The sequence below is a fragment of the Tympanuchus pallidicinctus genome, unplaced genomic scaffold (assembly GCF_026119805.1).
Source record: "Tympanuchus pallidicinctus isolate F22 unplaced genomic scaffold, pur_lepc_1.0 scaffold20, whole genome shotgun sequence".
In the NCBI taxonomy this organism is placed as follows: Eukaryota; Metazoa; Chordata; class Aves; order Galliformes; family Phasianidae; genus Tympanuchus; species Tympanuchus pallidicinctus.
In genome coordinates this window covers 13,777,599-13,796,475 of record NW_026294722.1, presented here as the reverse complement: position 1 = coordinate 13,796,475, position 18,877 = coordinate 13,777,599, and positions in this window count along the sequence as shown.

Genomic DNA, 18,877 nt, shown 5'->3' with positions numbered 1-18,877 from the left:
GTATAGCCTGAGGCCACCTATGGCTGTGATAACACTACCCCTTGCTTCCAGCTAAAACAGCTGGATAATCTGGTATGATAATCGGAAAGCAAGAGAGATTTGTGTGTGTGTAAATACAGATTACTGCACGCTAATGAAGTGTAATAGGTGATGTGTTTGCAGCATTGATTCAGCAATGAATTAGAGTCAGGCAAAAACGCAGCATGCATTATGAAATGGCACTGATGCATGAGGTATGTTGGCTTTGTGTATATATGGAGAGTTGTCCAGCTGCAGTGAGGCAAAGTGGTATTGTTCTTGTCCTCTGATACGTGCTTTCAATGCAAATTGTGTTGGAATGTAGATTCTGCTCAGTCCTGGGTGAAGGTCGTCAATTAAGGATCAACAATGGCATGAGCTGACCAATGGGTACCTGAGAGATGCACTGCAGATGGCATCTACAGTGCAAAGCCCAGTGTGATTATATTCAACCTTGGGAGCCACCATTCAATTTTCATTCCTTCATTGGCTCTTAACATTAGGCAAACCAGAGCTGAGTCTTGATGATACATATTTTGTATGATGGCCTCTGTTGTTCTGCACCACCCTGAAAAGAGTAGCTTCAAGAGTTTCATCGATCTGGCAAATGAGAAGATGTGAAACGGGTTGTACAAAGCTGTCCTTCCATCCCAGTGACAGGGCACACCTTTCATTGGGAAGAGAAATAGAACATCCTTCCCTGCCAGCTCATGCAGCCTCCGGTTTAATTTCCACCTCCTTCTCTCTCACTGTCAGAAGGGCAGGTGGACTGTGTCCATCTGATTCCAGGGGGATTTCTGCTGATGGCTTCATTGTGTCGCCAGTGAATATCCAGAGTGTAGTTTTGCATATCCAATTGACTTTACTTATTTTAACTCCCATGACAGCAATGCGTAGAGTCCTTGAAGAGCACCGAGGTCGTGTAGTGTTAATGCCATGCAGGCACATGGAGGGGTTCTCACTGCTCGACTGCTCCATGCTTCTGCTTTGCACCACTTAATGGTGAGTTGAATTTTTGTTATTTTCTGCATGGTCTCTTGCAGCAGCCCTAATCCTTCTGTGTCTGTCTTGTTTCAGCTCAAGTCTGTTTGTTACTCCTATACCCTTATTTTCTATTCCAGAAGTGACAAATGTGAAATACTTGCTTAAGCTTGTAGCAATTAACAGGAGTCTGTTGACAGAAGGCTCCTCTGCTTGGAGAAGTATTCATTTCTGCTATTGCTAAGGTGCACCTTTGTCAGCTGGCCGAATAATGCCAGTGCTGTGGATGGAGCCCTTAGCACTAAGCTTCTGCAAAATGGACAAAGATGAAGCAGAACATCTTGATTCCTTCCTCTGAAAAAGGAAATAACTTCCCTTGGATCCTGCTGTTTGTTGTCCAGCAAAGCTGACAGTGCAGCCCTGTTGCTATGAAAGAGATGTACTGTGAATGTTTGTTCCTTCATGATGTGGTCACCTACTCTATAGCTATTTCTGCTCCTCAGAGAACGTGAAGCTTCCTGCATTCATGCTGGGGGTAGTCCAGAGCCATCCTGCTGAGGCAAGTGCTGTACAAGCCACAGAGTGGAGCTGAAGCACAGCTGGGAGAATGCTCCAAGCAGCACGGCTGTGCTGGAGCCTGTAATTAATGCAGGGGAGGCGTTGATTCTGCAGAGGCTGCATTAAGAGCATAAATGAGTTGCAAGGCAGCCTAACTGCAAATAAATAAACTAAATCTAAATGGGTTAATCAATATGAGAAAAAATCCTTTTACACAGAATATCAGAGCCACTGCTTTGGAGTTGTTGGGTGTGTCTCAGCTGGCTGAGCGCTTTGCAGTTCCACAGGGAAGGTGCTCCTATCTGCTGTTGCAGTACTGGGTTGTGTGGCCATGCTGTGGCCGTGCCTTGCTGCCTGTGGGGTTCTGCTGGCTTGCCCTGCTGCACGCACTGCCCCCAGGAGCTGGTTGAGAAGGCTGTGCTGGGCTTGGGCTGTTTGGTGTCACCTTTGGGCAGGCAAGGAATGAGGGTAAGAAGGAACCAATGTGAGGATGTGCTGTGATCCTAATTTTTAGTTCAGGCCCCTTTACAGACATCGTGATGGCTGTGCTGGGGGTCTGTCTGGCCATTTTCTTGTCCTGCGCCTCCTTGGTCAAACAGGACGTGTATCTGAAGCACTGAGAAGTTTCCCAAATTTCACATTCTCAAAGCCTTAATGCTTGCATGTTTTCCCCACCTGCTGGTGAGCACTCACTAGAACTCTGCCCTAATCCTGCTGTGTCTCCGCACGTTTCCTGTCTATTTGCCAAAATTGCTCATCATCTGGTACTTGAAGCTTCTGAACAGGAGGGAGAGCAACTTTTTACATGAGCCAGGTGACAGGGCAAAGAAAAGTGACTTTAAACTGAAAGAGGAGGCTTAGGTCAGGTGTGAATGGAAGTTCTCTACCAGAGGCGGTGCAGCCCCAGCACTGCTGCCCAGAGCTGTGGGTACCCCATCCCTGCAGGTGCCCGAGACCATGGCTGGGCACTGGGCAGCCTGAGCTGGGGAGCAGCCAGCACCCAGCAGGGCTGGGGGCCCTTCTGTCCAAGCCGTGCTGGGATACCATGAGTATTGTCGCAGACCACGTGTACTCAAAGTCCGTGTTCTCCAGCAGTGTTGACTCCACACCTCTGAACATCCCAGTTTCTGACCAGCCCAGAAGTCGTGCCTGCTTTCGGTCCTCAGTGAGGTCTCCTGGAGTCTTCTCTTCACCAGGCTGAATGAACCCAGCTCCCCCAGCCTTTCACCATAGCAAAGATGCTAAGAGAGAGCTTTCTTTGTGCCAGGCTCCCTGCCAAGGAGGCAGAGGCTCACCTCCCCCTGGGGCCTTCACGTGCTGGTCCTGAAGGGGTTGCCTGCTCTCGTGCCCAGCATCGCTGCCTCTGCAGAGCAACAAGACAGACTTTGCACCGTGACATCTCCAAGCAGAGGTGACTGTTCTTAGTCACAGGAAGGAGAATGATTCCTTTAATATGGTTTTCTCTGGGATTTTATCTAATTACATCAATGTGTTCACATTAATGAATAGCCAGTGCCTCCTACTGTTCCATGCAATCCCCTGTGTCCCCCAGGCTGTCCCCCGAGGGTACCTGCTGTGGGGACCACCTGGAAAAACCCTCTGTTGCAGCACGGAGGGTCAGGGAGTGGCAAGGAAATGGAGAGGAGGAGTTTGCGGACAGTGCCAGGCATCATCTCTGGTGAGAAAATGAGTTAGGATCACTGTGACACATTGCTTTTGGGCCAGGTAGAATATCTCCAGATAATGTGACTACTTTACGAGCAAATGCCTTTTATTTCTTGAGCTGAATAATTTTGCCACCAGACTAAATCCACATGTGTGTGGAAATGGTGTGGTTCCCATCTGGTGATGAAAGCATCCTGCTCAGCACTCAGTAGGAGGCAGAGCTCACCTTGCAGCCTCACTGACCTTGCAGAAGCTTGGCTGGCATGTGATTTGAGCCCAGAGCTGCGCGAGGGGACAGGGACGATCCAGATCTTGCTGCCCATCACTGCCTGTTGGCCTGTGCACAGCTGGGGTGGGCTGGTGGCCGTCTCATCACCAGGGCTGGGAATCCTTCCAGTTGTGCTGAGCACAGCCTTGAGCCGCTTGAGATTCTGCTGATCGTTGCTGAGAGGCTCCCAAACTTGTGAGAGACCTTCTGTCTGCAATCCAGCAAGGACCTGTTAAACAACCACCCAGCTGTGGTGTGTGACCACTTGGGGCCTCTTGTGGCTTTATTTCATTAGGAGGAGGTCACTGGGGAGGGCTGTGCATGTATGCATTACTGGAAGTCCACGCTAAGTGTGTTCATTTAATGGACTCAGTTTCTTAATAAGGCCAGTAACCAGTTTGGTCTAATGTTCCTTTGGGGGCTCTCATACACTTTATTCCTCAGAAGACCCGTTTCTTCTCTGTGAGGTCAGGAGCTCTCTGCATTAGCAAGATACTCCACCTTCCTTAATATTCACTGTTCCCTGCAAGTATTTTTTTTTTGTACTTGTGAAGAAAATGTATCTTTAATTTACATTTTCTCCCTCTTCCTTTGCTCCTTCAATATCAAAGCACTCATCCATGCTTCAAAAGAACGTCCAGATTTTCCTGCCATGTCAGGAGTCATAGTCCAGTTCTAACACGACTGATTCTATCTGTCACCTCTGTGCTTCAGTACCAAAGCTGCAGCTTTTGTCTTCTGCCAGTAATAATTTTTTTTTTTCCCATGTTCCTCTCATGCTCAGTAAAAGCAACTCTGAGCTGGTTCTGATGTGCCACCGTGCAAGGCCCATGGCCTGCAAGAGCCCAGCATCTGCAGCCAGCCTTCTGTTCTCTGAATGTGCACTGAGGGTGCTGTTAAGCACCAGCACAAAGCAGGTGTGAAATATTCAGCAGAATAAAGGGCAAGGGCAGCTGAGGCCTCAAATGCTCTCAAGATGTCACAGTAATGAAAGCACCATTTCCAAGCAAGTGAAATCATTCTATCTAACATGTGAGCAGAGGGTTACTGCATCCAAGCACAGGCTGTGTCTGGGAAGTGACCTGTGAGCTTTGACTTCTTTGGTCCATGCACATTAAGCAGCAGCATCTTTATGCCTGCTCTGTAGTTAGTGGAGCTGAGGAACGGAATCTCCTGCTCAGCTGCTGCCTGACCACTCTTCTTCACCTATATCATGTTTGTGCACAAAGCTGTTTTTCCTCCACTCCATTTCTTTTTCCCTCTGCTTCTTATCCTTGCCTCTCTCAGTTCTGCTGACTTGCTGGAAAAACATGAAGGAGGAGAGTTCTGCATGCCTTTCCTGCCCCTCTGACCTGGTCTCTTTCACAGAGGAATGGAAACAGGACAAATCACTGAGTAGGAGATATGGGAGATTGGTGCTCCGGGCATTTGCTCTACTATAGCTGACATGCAAAAGTACTGCTTTGCTCTGATTGCCCAGTACTAGTTTTGTCAGCACTGACTAGGCTACTCTATTTGGAAGATGCTCTCTGTTCTGACTTAGGACCATCACATGCATCTCTTCTGTGACTTCTTTTTGTTGTTGTTTTTTTTTTTTTTACGTTGGCCTCAAGTATAGGAATGGCATCTAAGCAAATCCATGTGACTTCTCTGCCCAGTGGGCTTGCATTCCTCTAGGTCCCGACTTGCCAGGCTTTACAAGTGATTTGTCACAGTCTTTCCCGAACTCACTGGTTCATCTGTACAAGTGGACTTCAGATGAGACAGTAGAAGCTCAGGCTGGTGGTACTGCTTTCACAAGGATGAAGCCTGTGGCAGAATAGTTCTTCTTTGCAGAACCAGTGTGATACAAGGTAGGAGCAGAGGCTATGCCTGGGCTTCTTCACCGATGACTAGGATGCTTCTCAGATCTGGCAAAACGTAGCTCCTCGAAGGTGTGAAGCAGGTCTGCAAAGGTTGAGGAGGCTATGGGTCGGGCTGAGGCGTATAAGGCTGAGGGCTGCAGAAGCCATGGCCTCAGTGGAGACAGCGCTTGGAAATATCCCCCTCCCTCCTCTCCTGTCTTTGGATCCCATGCACAGCATCAGTCCTGATGGGTCCAAGAAGGTGCATGGTAGGACCTCCATGAGAGCTCTGTGTTAGCTGAACCTCTGCACATTTAAGGAGGAGAACAGTGTTTTGCTCTGAAGACCTTCCCCTGCATGGATGTCCATCTGTGTCTCCAGGAGATGAGTCAATAGTGGGATTTAGGATATGAAAATGTGAATGCTCCGATTTGCCAGGAAGAGACTAAGAACATAGTTTGGGGAGGTGTTTGATTGAGATGAGGTGTTCTGTGAGCACGATGGGCGGCTGACCATTCAGTCTGCGGGAAGTGAGACTGGTTGTGTCTGTTGTGATGTGGAAGAACAACAAACTCTGAAAGAGCTGCAGGGCTGGGGACATGGGGCCAGGATGAAGCAGAGCTCTGTCCCCATCGCTGCATTTCTTCCTCCCTGCTAATCAGCTGGGCTACAGCTCCCTGGCATGAGCAACACAAGCCCGTGGCTGTTGGTGGCCCTGGGCTGTACAGCTTTCTGGCTGGCAGCTGTGGAGGAGAGTAGCGTGGCCCTCCAAGCAGCCCCTGGGAGCAGAGCTGGGGCTGCAAGCAATATCCTTCCAGCAGCACTTCCCTTGGTGCAGTGCAGCCAGGCTGGGACAAGGGGGAGGATTGGGTTCTGTGGCTTGAGCATAGCTGGGGACGTGGGTGTCTGTGGCAGGTCCTAGTTATGCAGTAAAGGACCTGATTGGAATCTGGCAGTTACTACTTTACATCAACTGGAAATATACTGGTGAGAAAATGACTTTTGGGCCTTCTACCAACCACTGCAGCTTGATGAGCTACCTAGTTGCATAATAGCATATACCTAGAGAGCAACCTGTCCGAGGTGCAGCACCAAGCAGCTCTGTATTTCTAGCAGTTTGAAGTCAAACGTTCTGACTCCTTCCTTGACTACTGCAGCGGAGATGGATGTAAAAGCAAGAAAACCCCATCTGTCTTGCAGGCTGAAGTCTGTTTGCCCTGATGTATGCAGTCTTCCATGAAGTGAACACCTTCTGTTAGCAGCGAAACAGGAGGCTGCTCAGGGTTTATGTGGTAAGGTTTTGGTAGCAGGGGGCTGCAGGGGTGGACTCTGTGAAAAAAGTCCAGCAGCTGCCTTATGTCAGATCAGAACCAGCTCCTGACAGCTCCAAAAGGAACCTGCTGCTGGCCAGACCTGAGCCATGAGTGGTGCCGAGTGCCCCTGTGAGAGCAGATGTGAGAAGGGAAAAAAATGCTGCTGGGAGAGAGGAGTGAGACATGAGAGGGAAGCAGCCCTACGGCCACCAAGGTCAGTGCAGAAGGAGGTCAGGTGCCCCGGGCACAGAGCGGCAGCTCCCTGCAGCCCAGGAGAGGCCCACGGTGGAGCAGGCCATCCCCCTGCTGCCCACGGCACCGCACGGAGCAGATCTCCCCTTGCAGCCGTGGGGGAACCTGCGGTGCAGCAGTGGACGTGGACTGAAGAAGGTGCAGCCCACGGAGCCCCGCAGGGCCTGGGATGGAGCTGCAGCCCGTGGGGAAGAGCTGGAGGGAGCAGAGGGTCTGGGGGAGCTGGAGCAGTGCCTAAAGGATGGGCCCCGTGGTATGGAGCCACAGCAGAGCAATGCTTGGAGAGCTGCAGCCCATGGGAAGCCCAAGTGGGATCAGTTCAGGAAGGGCAGCATCCATGGGAGGGAAACAGCTGGAGCAGGGGAAGACGCTGAGGATAAAAGAGCAACAGATGATGGAGTGTTCTGGACTGACTGCAACTCCCATTCCCTTCAGGAGGAGTTAGAAGAGGGCAGATGGGAGGAAGGTGGTTTTATTTTGCTTTTAGTTCTCACTGATTTAGTCTATTATCAGTAGGCAGTAAATTATATTATTCACCCTTATTGTTGAGTTTTTTTGCCTTTGATGGTAACTGCTGAGTGATCTCCCTGTTCTTGTCTTAACCCATGAATTTTTTCATTGTATTTTCTCCTCATCCTTCGCAAAAGGGGAATGAGAAAGCCATGCAGCGAAGCTGAGCTGCCCATGGGTGCTGAACAATGCTTCCATGTGTCCTTCTGCCAGCTGAATCACCCCTTTTCTGAGTGGCAAAGACCTCTTCAGTGCCAATAGTGCTGCCCCAGGCTTGTTCTCTGCACAGTGGCTCCCCTGCAGCTGCCATGTGCTAGCACATTGGTAATGGAGGCTTCGGGAAATAATCTGTCACCCTGTGTCCTTGTAAGCAAGGGGACCTAATGTGAAGGACCAGAGGAGGAGCTTGTTGCAGAGGTGACCTTTCCTGGAAGGGTTCTGCTTTCCTTCTGATCCTGCTTGAAAAACATCTGTCAAGTTTTCTGTACTCTTGCAGCAGAGACAGGTGAAGATGCTTGCTGGCTGTGCTCCCTTGCCATAATGCTTATTGAGGACAGCTGTCATATTTTAGTGGGGCATCATAGGCTACTGAATGAGCTGGATTCTGTCCTTGGCCTTGTCCCCCTCACAGCAAAGCCAGTGAACAGTGCCGCTCCGCAAAGCCCTGCCAAGGGGAAGCAAGCGCTCTACTCCTGCAATGGAAGAAAAGAGGCTAAAAGCACAAGTTTATCCTTTTGCCTCTGAAGCCTGGCACTGGGCAAGGCAGCACCCAGCACACTGAGGCCTGGTGGAGCTGGGAGGAAGCCGGCAGCCACCACTGTGTGGCTGAAGGCTGTGGGCCTGGGGAGACTGCTCCTGTTACAGGCCAGGCGCAGGTCCCTGAGCTGGCACGAGTGCAGTGCATGTGACCGCCTGCCTGGACGGTCTGTGTTCACAGCTGTAGCTGGACAATGTTTTGAAGCAGTCCAAGCATTTGTCTACAGTCAGAGCTGCGCTCTCCTGAGGATACGTGGTGGCATGGTCTTGACTTGCAGCGACAGAGTGACAGATGTGAGCAGACCCAGCATTCTTGAAACATCCCCATTGAGCCTCCCCTCCATGCAGAAGGGGTGGTGGGCACCACAGGGCTGTCTGTCATCAGGAGTTCAGGATGCAATCATAGGAAGGCCCCAATAAGTCTGAGAAACAGGGCTTTGGTCAGTGTCGGGATCAGATATGTAACTGCAGCCACGTTCCAGTGCCCCGTGCACCTGGCCTGGGAAGGGAACACGTCCCTACCTGTGGCAGGGTCTTGCTGAGGCTGTGCCTGCACAGGCAGCGGGGTGCGGTGCTGTGCCCTGTCAGCATCTCATGGTGTGTAGTGGTTTGGCTGCAGCAGGCAGCCTGGAGATCAGACCAGCTCGCTGCAGCTGGAGGCAGGAGGGTCCGACCTTTCTCCAATTCGTTCTGACCTTGGAGTGAGGATCTGTTCTGTCCGAGGATAGGAGCCAGTGACCCCCAGCTTGTTTCTTCTCTCTGCATGTTCTTTCTCCCACAGATTTTTCTCTCTGGGCATTTATTTTGTCGCAGGCAAATGACAAGCTGCTCACAGAAAGGTCAGGCTCATGAGGGCACACATCTCATTAGCACTGACAGCAGAGCCCAGCTGCTCTGTGCACATGCACCACATGTCCCACACACACTGCCCATGGCTTGCTGCTAGAGCACTGCTCCCTCGGCCCTCTGTGCAGGGGTCCCATATTGCCAGACCCCAGCTGGCTGAGTTTGCATAGTCTCTGGGATTTCACTTCTCTAGATGAAGCCTGTTGAAACCAGCAACCCTCAGATGCAGCAGCTACAGGGCTGGCAATTGGGATGAAGTGGGTGGGAGGAGCAGTGTGTGTGGATGTCACCAGATATCTCTGTCTTCTTGGAGCCTTTTCAGGTTGTTTGTACCCTAGCTGCAGAAAGACATGGCCATTTCTGTGTAAATTCCTTTCACTTGTCCTGGACCTAGTGTCTCAGTGAGAAGAAGAAAGCTGGCTATGTTTTACGGCTTTTTCCTCCAAGCTGTGTGTTTTTCCTCAGGTTATAAGTGTCTCTGGACTGTGCCTCCCCCAGGCCATTGCTGTGCTAGGTGCTGTGTGTATGCAGAATGTTACCCCTATCCTGCCTGGGGCTGGGAGGCTGCAGCTTAGGAAAAAGCTCTGGCACTGTAGGCATGACAGATCAGGCTGTGATAACAGCTTTGCTGAATCTCTAAACCTTAGCACCAGATGAACAGGCCTAAATTGATGTTGCCATGCAGAGATAAAAATGCTACCAAGCATCTTCAGACTGGCGCATCTGCTGGCATCTGGTATAGCAGCTCCCCATGGTAAGACTGAGGTTCTCAGTGTCCCTCTGACTGATGTGGCACAGGCTGATGAGGGCAGGTTTGTGTATGGCTTTGTGCATCCCACTGGCAGAGACTGCAACAGCTCTGTCTTTGGAAAAGTCTTTGTACTTCCTGTGTCCTTAACAGCCAAAGGGAGTCCTCTATCCCAAGCCTGGATGAGAGCGGAGGTTCAAGTTGCAGTGACAGACTCCAGAGCAGTGGCTTGCAGAGGAATGCAAAGAATGTTCTTGCTCTCAGTAGCAATTCCAGCAAAACATCTGGCTGCACGTCAGGGTTTTTTATATTGCTTTCTTGAAGAATTTCTGCCTTTGCCTGGCACTGAGAGGGGCCTTGAGAGATTGTATGGCATCACAGAAGTTGACAGCTTCAAAGTGAGAGTTACATGCTTGGAGGAAGGGGCTGTGGTAGCCAGTGTGGTCGGGCGAGGAGGCAATGCTGAGCTGAACATACTGTCCCTGCACTGCTCTGGTAGATGCTTTCACATCTAAGTACTGCCACTGCACCTGACAAGCATGTTAATGAAAGAGGAGCATGGAGGTGATAGAATGTGCTGTAAGCCTCATGCTGTTGACCACATCAGATGATGTTCAGTACAATGCTGTGCTATAACCCTTACCCTCGCTCATGAGTAAGACTCTAGAGCACCCATCTGCCCTTCCCCAGCTGCTGTGTTCTGCTCCAAGGGAGATCATCCTGTCAGCAGCACAGGGCAGGTTACCTCCCACTGACTGCTCTCTTCTGTCAGTGCCCTGGCATGGTGCAGGGGCTGGGCAGGGGCTAGCATTCTGTGGGAAGTGTCCCTCTGAGTTGGCAGCTACCTTCCCACTTCATCTCTGTGCTCGGCTTCTCCTGCTTCTTTACAGCTGCATGCCCCAGCCAAGGCAGCGTGTATCCATGCAGCAAAGTTGTCTGTCCTCTGGATGGCTGGTAGTGCTAAGGAACGCGGCACAGTGTGGTGAGTGTACCCACACACACACAGCCCCGCGTGGCACTGCCGTGCAGGTAGGAGCAGGCTGAGGCTGAGGGCTGAGGCTGGGTGCTCAAGGCTTCATGTCCACCTCACCCCTCAGTCCAGGCAGGCATGGTGCCCAAGCACCTCTGTGGAAACTTTGACTCCCACTGTAGGAGAAGCTCTCAGCCGTGGCTCTGTGTGGTTTTAGCAGTCAGGCTCTCCTGACTGGCATAGTGGGAAACAACAAATGTGCCCTTCCTATGTGTGATAGCCCCAGGTGCAAAAGTGTTGAGGAGTGCCTAATTGCTGTGCTCTATAAAAAGAAAGAAGTAAGAAGGGTTTTTGCAGAGAGTATAATCTCCCAGGGAAGAAATAGCTGCACTTTTCCACCCACACCACGCACAGGTGGCCTTCATGCATCGACTGATCCTTTCCCTTCTACTGACCATGGTCAGACAGTTGGAGCCTCCTGCTGGGGCACAACACCTCCTTCCACCATGGGGCAGGACTAAGGCTCTCCTCCCCCTCTCATCTCTGTGCCAGGCTGGGCAACTGGCACAGCCATTCTCAGCAGGATCCTCTTTGGAGGATTTTAGTTATGGGTGTCTCTAATCCTCAGCTGCCTCCAGTAGCTCCTGTGACTTCAGCTGGCTACACACTGCCCAGCGCAGTTCATATGGCCTTGCCAGTGCTCCCTGTCTCTGCACTGTCCATCTGTCTCCCACTCAGACAGAACCTCCTTATGATCCCAGGGCCCTCAGTGGGTGTTACTGACCATGCATCTTCTCTGCAGTGACAAGACATTGACAGGGCTCACCGTGGCTGGTGAGGTGTGTCTGAGTCTCAGGTAGCACCAGGTCTGGGGAACCAGAAAGGCACGGGGGAAGAGATGGATCTGGGGCAGATAGAGCTGCTGGAAGTGCTTGGTGACCTTGAAAGCATTCTTCCACCCAACAACTGATTTAACTGGAGAGTGATTTGTCGCAGGATGTTGTAAAGATTAGAAGTATGAAAAGAGATTTGAAACGCAGTGGGATAAAAATAATGTATCTGCAACCTTTGGCTCAGAAAATGACCTAAATCTGGTTGATCAGGAAAGGGAATAGGGCTCTGGAAGAGTGGAGGTTGTGCAGTTTTCCCAAACTACTAGCTGTGCTCATGGGAGCTGGCAGAAAAGGAGGGCTGTTTCTTGAACCTGGTTTGTTTGCCTTGAACTAAACAGGTTCTTCTAGATTTGTCACTCCCGCAGGGTTCTGTCCTCTCTTCATTTTCTCGTACTTAATTACATCGTGGTAGCCTTCAGAGAATCTCCTTCTCTGTAAAGCATCTGGAAGCCTCTGCTGTTTCTTCTACTCATATAAAAATGTGCAACTGCTGGGGGAGCTCCAGACAGCAGCCAATGGGCTCTCTATCGCAGTGAAGGCACAACAAGCCAAGCTCCTGCCACAGCCATGGAGCGATCACAGCCGTGACTGGAAGGGGAAGGAGCAGCTGGTGAACTCCTCAACACAGCCAGGCAAACTAGGCACAGCATCTTCAGCAGTGTCTTATCACAGACACACAGGCCTGGAGATTGCACCCAGCTGCAGGGGCTGGGGCTCAAAGCAGCTGCTTGGGGGTCATGCATGGGATGATGGGCAGGGTATGGAAGCACATGGCAGATGACAGGTAAGAGTTAGCGCTGCTTTACTCATCACAACAGAATTTGCCTGGCTTGTACTGAACGCAGCACTAAGCTGCAAGGAGCTGCCTTCCAGTGAGGACACAGTGTACCAGAAAATCAGGTGCATAGCTTGATAATGATACGATGGTACAGTTTTGGCTTATACAAGCAGTAACAAGAGATGGGAGCAGAATACAAGGAGCCAAGCATCCAGTGAGAAGACTGGGAGAGAAGGAGATGTGGGAAGGAAGTAAGGAAAAGTAGGTGTAGTCTGCAATGGAGAAGATGTACTTGGGTTAGGGCTGAGGATCTGCCTGTCCTGAGGAGGAGGATGGCTGGGCAGAAGATGGCCTTTTCCTTTCCCCTCCACCTGTCAGAGGGATTCTGCCTTTGGGCTACAGTGTCACCTTTGCTGGAAGGTGGTGATGTTTGTTTTTCTGCCCCTCATCTGGAATCTGCATTCTGTTGGCAGAAAGGGATCAACTCCCCAGGCTTTTCTAATTTTTGCTTCTGATTTTGTTTTCTTAATTGGACATGCAGCCACCAATTCTGTGAGCAGGCTGCTGCAGGGACTGGTGTGCTGAGGGGGAAGCTGGCTAATGATGCAGGGAGCTGCACGAAGCATCACTGGGGAATGCCTCATGCAAATGCATAATATGCATAATTTACTGAGACTTTAATATTAATGTTCAACCTAGCCTAACCCCTTGTAAAAACAATTAGCAACAAAACTGCCTTTGCAGCTACATAGATGTCTCATTCTTCCAGTGGCAGCAGTAGGGCTTTTCTTCCTCTGCCCCATGCTGCCACTCACTCTGGTTCTCAGCCTCTCACTCAGAGGGCAGGAATGAGGAAAGAAAGACAGCTTTTAAAAGCTCCATGCTGTTCTGTGGGGCCATTGAGGAGCTGGTCTTGTCCTATATCTCTGAGGATCAGCACAGCCCTCGGGACTCCTCGCCCTTCCTCTCCTTCCAAACACGGAGAAGATTTCGCTTTGTAGCAAAGTTTCTTTTCTCTCTCTTTTTATTTAATTTTACCATCTCGGGCCTCACTGATCCTCATGCCTCTCTCCCACCCAGTGCCATTTGACAGCTGTCTATCACTTTGTAGCTGCCATTCAAATGGAATTTGTTTGGCTGGTAGATACCACGTACGAATTGGTGCAGGCAGTGGCATTAGGAGTGAGCCGATACCTTATGCGACAAACCTCCATTCCCACTTTCAGCTATGTTCAGGCCCTTGCTTCATGAATTGCTGCCATACATCCATCCCAATGGAAGTGGAGCCCAAGCCTGACCCTGGTGGTTATGGCTCTGAGGGGACAATATCCTTTTGGAAATTGCTTCTAATTTGGGCGGCTTCTAGAGACAAAAGCTTCTTGGAGAGCATCTCTGGAGCCTGATCCGTGGACCTGCTGTAGCCTCATGTGTCACCTCATTGTTTCATCCTCCCCCTGTCGAGCGCCATCACCCAGTTCTGACTCCTCCATCCCCAGTGACAAGGGCACCTGGCGAAGGCTTCTCAAGTTGTGGCACTATCAGAATTTAGCTGAGGGTGGCAGTGTGGAAGGAAACAGGAACTGGGGAAACGATAATGCAATATCCACTTTTCCGCCAGCCTTCACACCCCAGAGGAGAGTGGCCAGCTAGGGATAAGGCTCAAACACCTCTTGCAGCATATTCTTGTGTCTACATACAAAGAGCTGGAAGGGCTCACAGAGAGGTCTGCAGGACACAAAGCCAGGTGCTAGCAGGTCCCTGTGCTCATGGCAGCGCTTGCCTCTGTTAGGATTAAAAGTGAAGAAGCTGTGGTACCTCAGCACTCCTGCTCTGACCTCCCATGTTCTTCCATCTAAGCAGACAGCATAGCCTTTTTTCCCCCAGAAACTCTTGAACTGTGTGTATGGGAACTGCTGAATCACGGCCTGAACCTCAGATTGATCACCTGAGGCCAGCAATGCGTCAGCCCTGGGAGCACAGGTGAAGGCAATTCTCCTGTCCTGCCTGAAGGGATGGAGCCTGGCTGCACCTCTCCCAGACCCATTTAAGAGCTGATTACCAGTGGGGAGGGATCTCTTCTGGAGGTCCACTCCACTGGAGTTTTGTAAGTGAGCCCAGGATATGAGCAAGCATACTATCTTTTCTGCTGTGGTGTAATAGCTGCATAGCCAAGCTCTCTGGTACAACTTGTAACTATGGCATCTGTACATTCATTGATTGTACACCTGTGTAAATCTGAGCAAGCCTAGTTTTGGGGCTGGAGTGTCTGCATCTGAGCAGTTTTTCCTCTTAGAAAATGGGAGGGTGAACAGAGAACATCAATTCATAGTGCAGCCTTCCTTTCTCTTCCTTGGTGACTGGTGAGGGGGGGGGAAACAAACTCTCAGCTTCTGCCAACCAAATGATGCACTGTCGTTAGAGCTCTGAAGCAGGAAAATGCTTAAGAATATCTTTAATTCCAGAGCCTGGAGTGAATTCTCACAACCGTGGAACAAGGCTGAGGGCCATCAGGTTCCTGGAGAAGCTCTCCTACCCCAGCTCTGCAGCTATGGATCTACAGCCAATATGCTCCTCTCCAGTCTCTGTCTCTCCACGGCCAAAGCCTGGCCTTCCCAGTGGCTCAGGCTTCTTGCAGAGGCAGGCAACGTCCCTGGAGGTGTGTGGAGAAGTGCCTACAGGTTTCAGTCTGTTTTGTGTTTCCTTTGCAAAGCATGGACTTGAATTTCTTCATTTGCTTCCTGAAGTTCAAAGCCAAGGTGGGCGCACTTGGACTGAACGGCCTAACCTGGTGATCTAACAGTGGTGCTTAATCTTTCAGGGCAAAAACGAAGACTATTGCATGCCATCCAGAACAGAGCATTAATGGGACATTCAGGTTGCAGCTCCCACACTGGGTGCCTGGTGATTTCTGGAGCTCCCTCAGTGTTGGAGACGCCATGCAGGGCTGGCAGACTGGGGCAGGACTGAGGGAGCCACTGGGATGCTGGCAGCTGCAACAAGACCAAGCTCAGATCCTCAGAAGCCTTGACTCAGAGTTATGTGGCTGTGCCCAAAGGCTCCCTCTCCTCTCTGCCTCTTTGGGCACCACCCTGCTGCCCTTCTCCCCGCCCCACAACTCCAGTTCCCCACGATAGAGCAGGGCAGTGAGGAAGAGAGCACAGAGAGGGCCAGCCAGGCATTCCCTTTCTCACCACGGAGAGGAAGGCACTGCTGATCTGGAAGGCATTGCCTCTGCCCAGCGGCTGCATTGCATTGCTCATCTCTCCTCCTCCCTGCTGCTGCCCTCATTTGGCTGATTCTGTAGATGAAAAGTGGCCTTTAAAATATAGGACAAGGTCATGCTTCTCTTCCTGCAGTCACAGCCCTGTGCAGCTGTGCCCTGATGCTCACTAACAGCAGCTTTGAGGAGGTGCTGTCTGCAGGTGCTGAATGCCCCATGGGGATGCAACACCAGCAGTGGTACACAGGCAGCAGCAAGGGCGCAAGTTGGCGGTGATGGGGTGCCCACCTCCAGCACTACCACAGCATCCACCCAGAGAGGCGCTGGGCTGGGGGGCTGGGGCTGGCATTCAGTTGTGCTGCTGCTGTTCCAGAGTGGGTTTCTTTCCATCGTGTGTCCTCTACACCGTTTCTGTGAGACATATTGACAGCTTTGTGCCATGCAGTACAAATGCACAGTCCTGTTTGTGGGTCTCCAGAGCAGAGGGAGTTGTGCTGATGTGTTTGTAGTTGTTCCTGCCCCAGTAGTGCCCTCTACTATGGGAGGAAGGTTGCTTTCTTTGCAAGCAGAAAACACTGCTCTTGCTCACCATGTTCCTGCTTGCCCCTCCTGGCACTGCTGCTATTAGTTACAGCTCTATTTGTCCATGGTGCATCTTGGCAGAGGAACTGGCATGCCAGCAGTCCAGTAGCTTTCAGAGCTGATGCTTTGCAGACTAAGAAATGTGACGAGAGTTAGGTGGGCATGTAGTGTTTGCGAACAGCATTAGAGTGGGACACAAAGGTGCTGTCTGGGAGGGCTCAGCAGTGTTAGGCTGTCCTGAGTGCTCCTTATTGTGCCTTCTTGCCCCTGTTGTTGCTGCTAGACTTTGTCCTCTGTGGTCCAAACTGTCAGTGCCTCAGCCCGCATGAGCCAAGGTAAAGTGTGCAAATGAACTTCCCTGGGAGCAGTCCACGCCTGAAAGTCATCTGCTCTCCCCACAAGCATGAAGAGATTGAAAATAACAGGCTTGCTATCTCAAGGGGAAATGAGTCGAAGGCAAAGCCTCCCAGAAGCAAACACTGAGCAGCAGAACCCTGTCTTGATGAGAATTTTTCTCACTGCAGTCCAGGTGGATGCCAGGACTCCCATAGCGCTTTCAGTTAACAGAGGAAGAGAGACCTGATGTCCTGGCCAGCACTGTGTCTGTGCAAGTGCCCAGGGCTGTCCAAGCTGCTGACAACTGTTCTTGGAGCTGCTGTGTGCTGCCAGGATCTAGCTCTCTGACAGGAGTGCCCAGTGTTCCCAGGAAAGGGCAAGCTGCCGCCCCATCCCTGAGCACTGCTGTGTTCTCCAGGGCTCTGCACCGTCCAGCTGGAAGTGATCCCCCCAGAGTAGAGGAACAGGCAGCACAGGCCTGGGTGCTGAGCACACTTCTCCACTGAGCTGTTGGCTGAGTGCCTTCTACCTGCAGACCTTTCACAGCAATCTCCTGGAAAAGAGGTGCTATTGCTGAAGAGAGGCAGCAGATTGTCAATCCTCAATGACCAGATGGTGTTGTGCCTCTGTATGTAGCACAGGGTGGACCTGTAGCTCTCAGTGTTCTTGAATTGAGTGGTGTCTGAAAGCCTCCTTTCACCTCTCTGAATAGCAATGTAAGGCTCAGACATTTGCTGCCAGCTCCTGACTGTCAGGTCAGTGGATCTGATGGATCCCCATGGGTGCAGTACTGGAGGTAGGACAGAGCTGCTACAGGGGTGAACTTGGCCTCCTGGAGTCAAGAAGCAATTACTGTAACATGGGCCTCATGGACCCGGCCCTCTGAGTGGCACCGGGTGAAGCATCCAAAGAATTGATCTTTCTCCAGCTTGAAATTCCTATGTCTGTCTCTGGCTGAGGCTGGAAGCTGCACCCTTTGAGCAGCTTCGGTCTTGGAGATGAGGAAGAAGTCCTAGGGATGACTGTCCTTGACAAAGGGGTGTCTCGCTGATTCTTTGTCTTGTACATTTCTCAATAATGCCTTTTGGCCCAAAGACACTCATTATTTATCTTTCATAGCCAAGAACTCTGAATTCAGAATTTATAACTTCATTAAGATATTTTGTTTATTCGCTTCCCCAGTTACACTGGGGCATGACAACCATCCTTCTATCTTTCTGCTAAGGAGTTAAGCCCATGATTAGCTGCTAATTTATTAGCCCCTTTGTGCATAAAGCTGTCTGCAGTTAGGTATTGACCACTCACACAGTGATCTTTGGGTTTCTTCCACAGCTTGGGCTGTGATTTCAGCTGTAGGAGGGAGATGACTGGCTTGGTCCTTCCCCACTGCGTTGTTATCCGTTGGTCAATCAGAATTGTACAAATAACTGAGTTGTGCTTGATTAAGATTTGGGTCCCTTCCAACCTGGAATATTCCATGACTCTATGATAATGAGCCTGATATCATACCAGAGCCCTGGGTAGTTGGTATTTGTTATCAAAGCGGAAAGACATACCCTGTTTTACCTGCTTGTGCCAGGTGTTTCTCTGCCACTTTGCAGTCTTGTCAATTGCAAAGAACGGAAGAGGCTTGGAAGATGTCTCTTTGAAACCACAGTGTTTCAGGGTGATCATTCTAATGTTTTGTATGGGGTGGAGCTGTACAAAAAATATCTCCTGTCCATGTTGTGATCACTGGACAGGTTCCTAGCCAACTGATGTAATGCTGGCACGAGGTGTTTACATCTTCAAAGTCATTGAAAAAGTACCTCTGAGCTCCTAAATATGCAATGTCTGAGACCCCATTTGGCTCTCAGGTGTCAGAACGATACCTACCATATCTCAAACAGTGATGCCCAGAAAGACTTGGCTCTTTAGAGCCTATCAAAGTGAGAGCCTTCCATGGGTGTTAGTCAACAGAGCAATCTAGCCTTCAGATTAGTATTTTGAGGGTAATCTCCAAAAGCATTATAAATATCTTAGGAGCAGTCTTTGGATTTTTATGGAGCATTACCGATGGAGCTTCTGATACTTGACATGGAGTTGATATAAAGTGGCTCAATTAAGGACTTAAACCCCTTTCAAAGACTCAAGCAACTTGATGCCTTTGGCTTCAGGATGGGCTACAGAATGAAAATATAAGCAAATATGGAAACTCTATTCGGCAGATCCCAAAGGTGCTCAGTAAATCCATAATAGAGATGCAATTGTTTGCTCTTTCACGCATACACTCACAGAGGCTGTTGCCAAACCCCCTTGAGTCCACGTCCTGTTCAGTTCTATTGGCCTGTTTGGCCCTG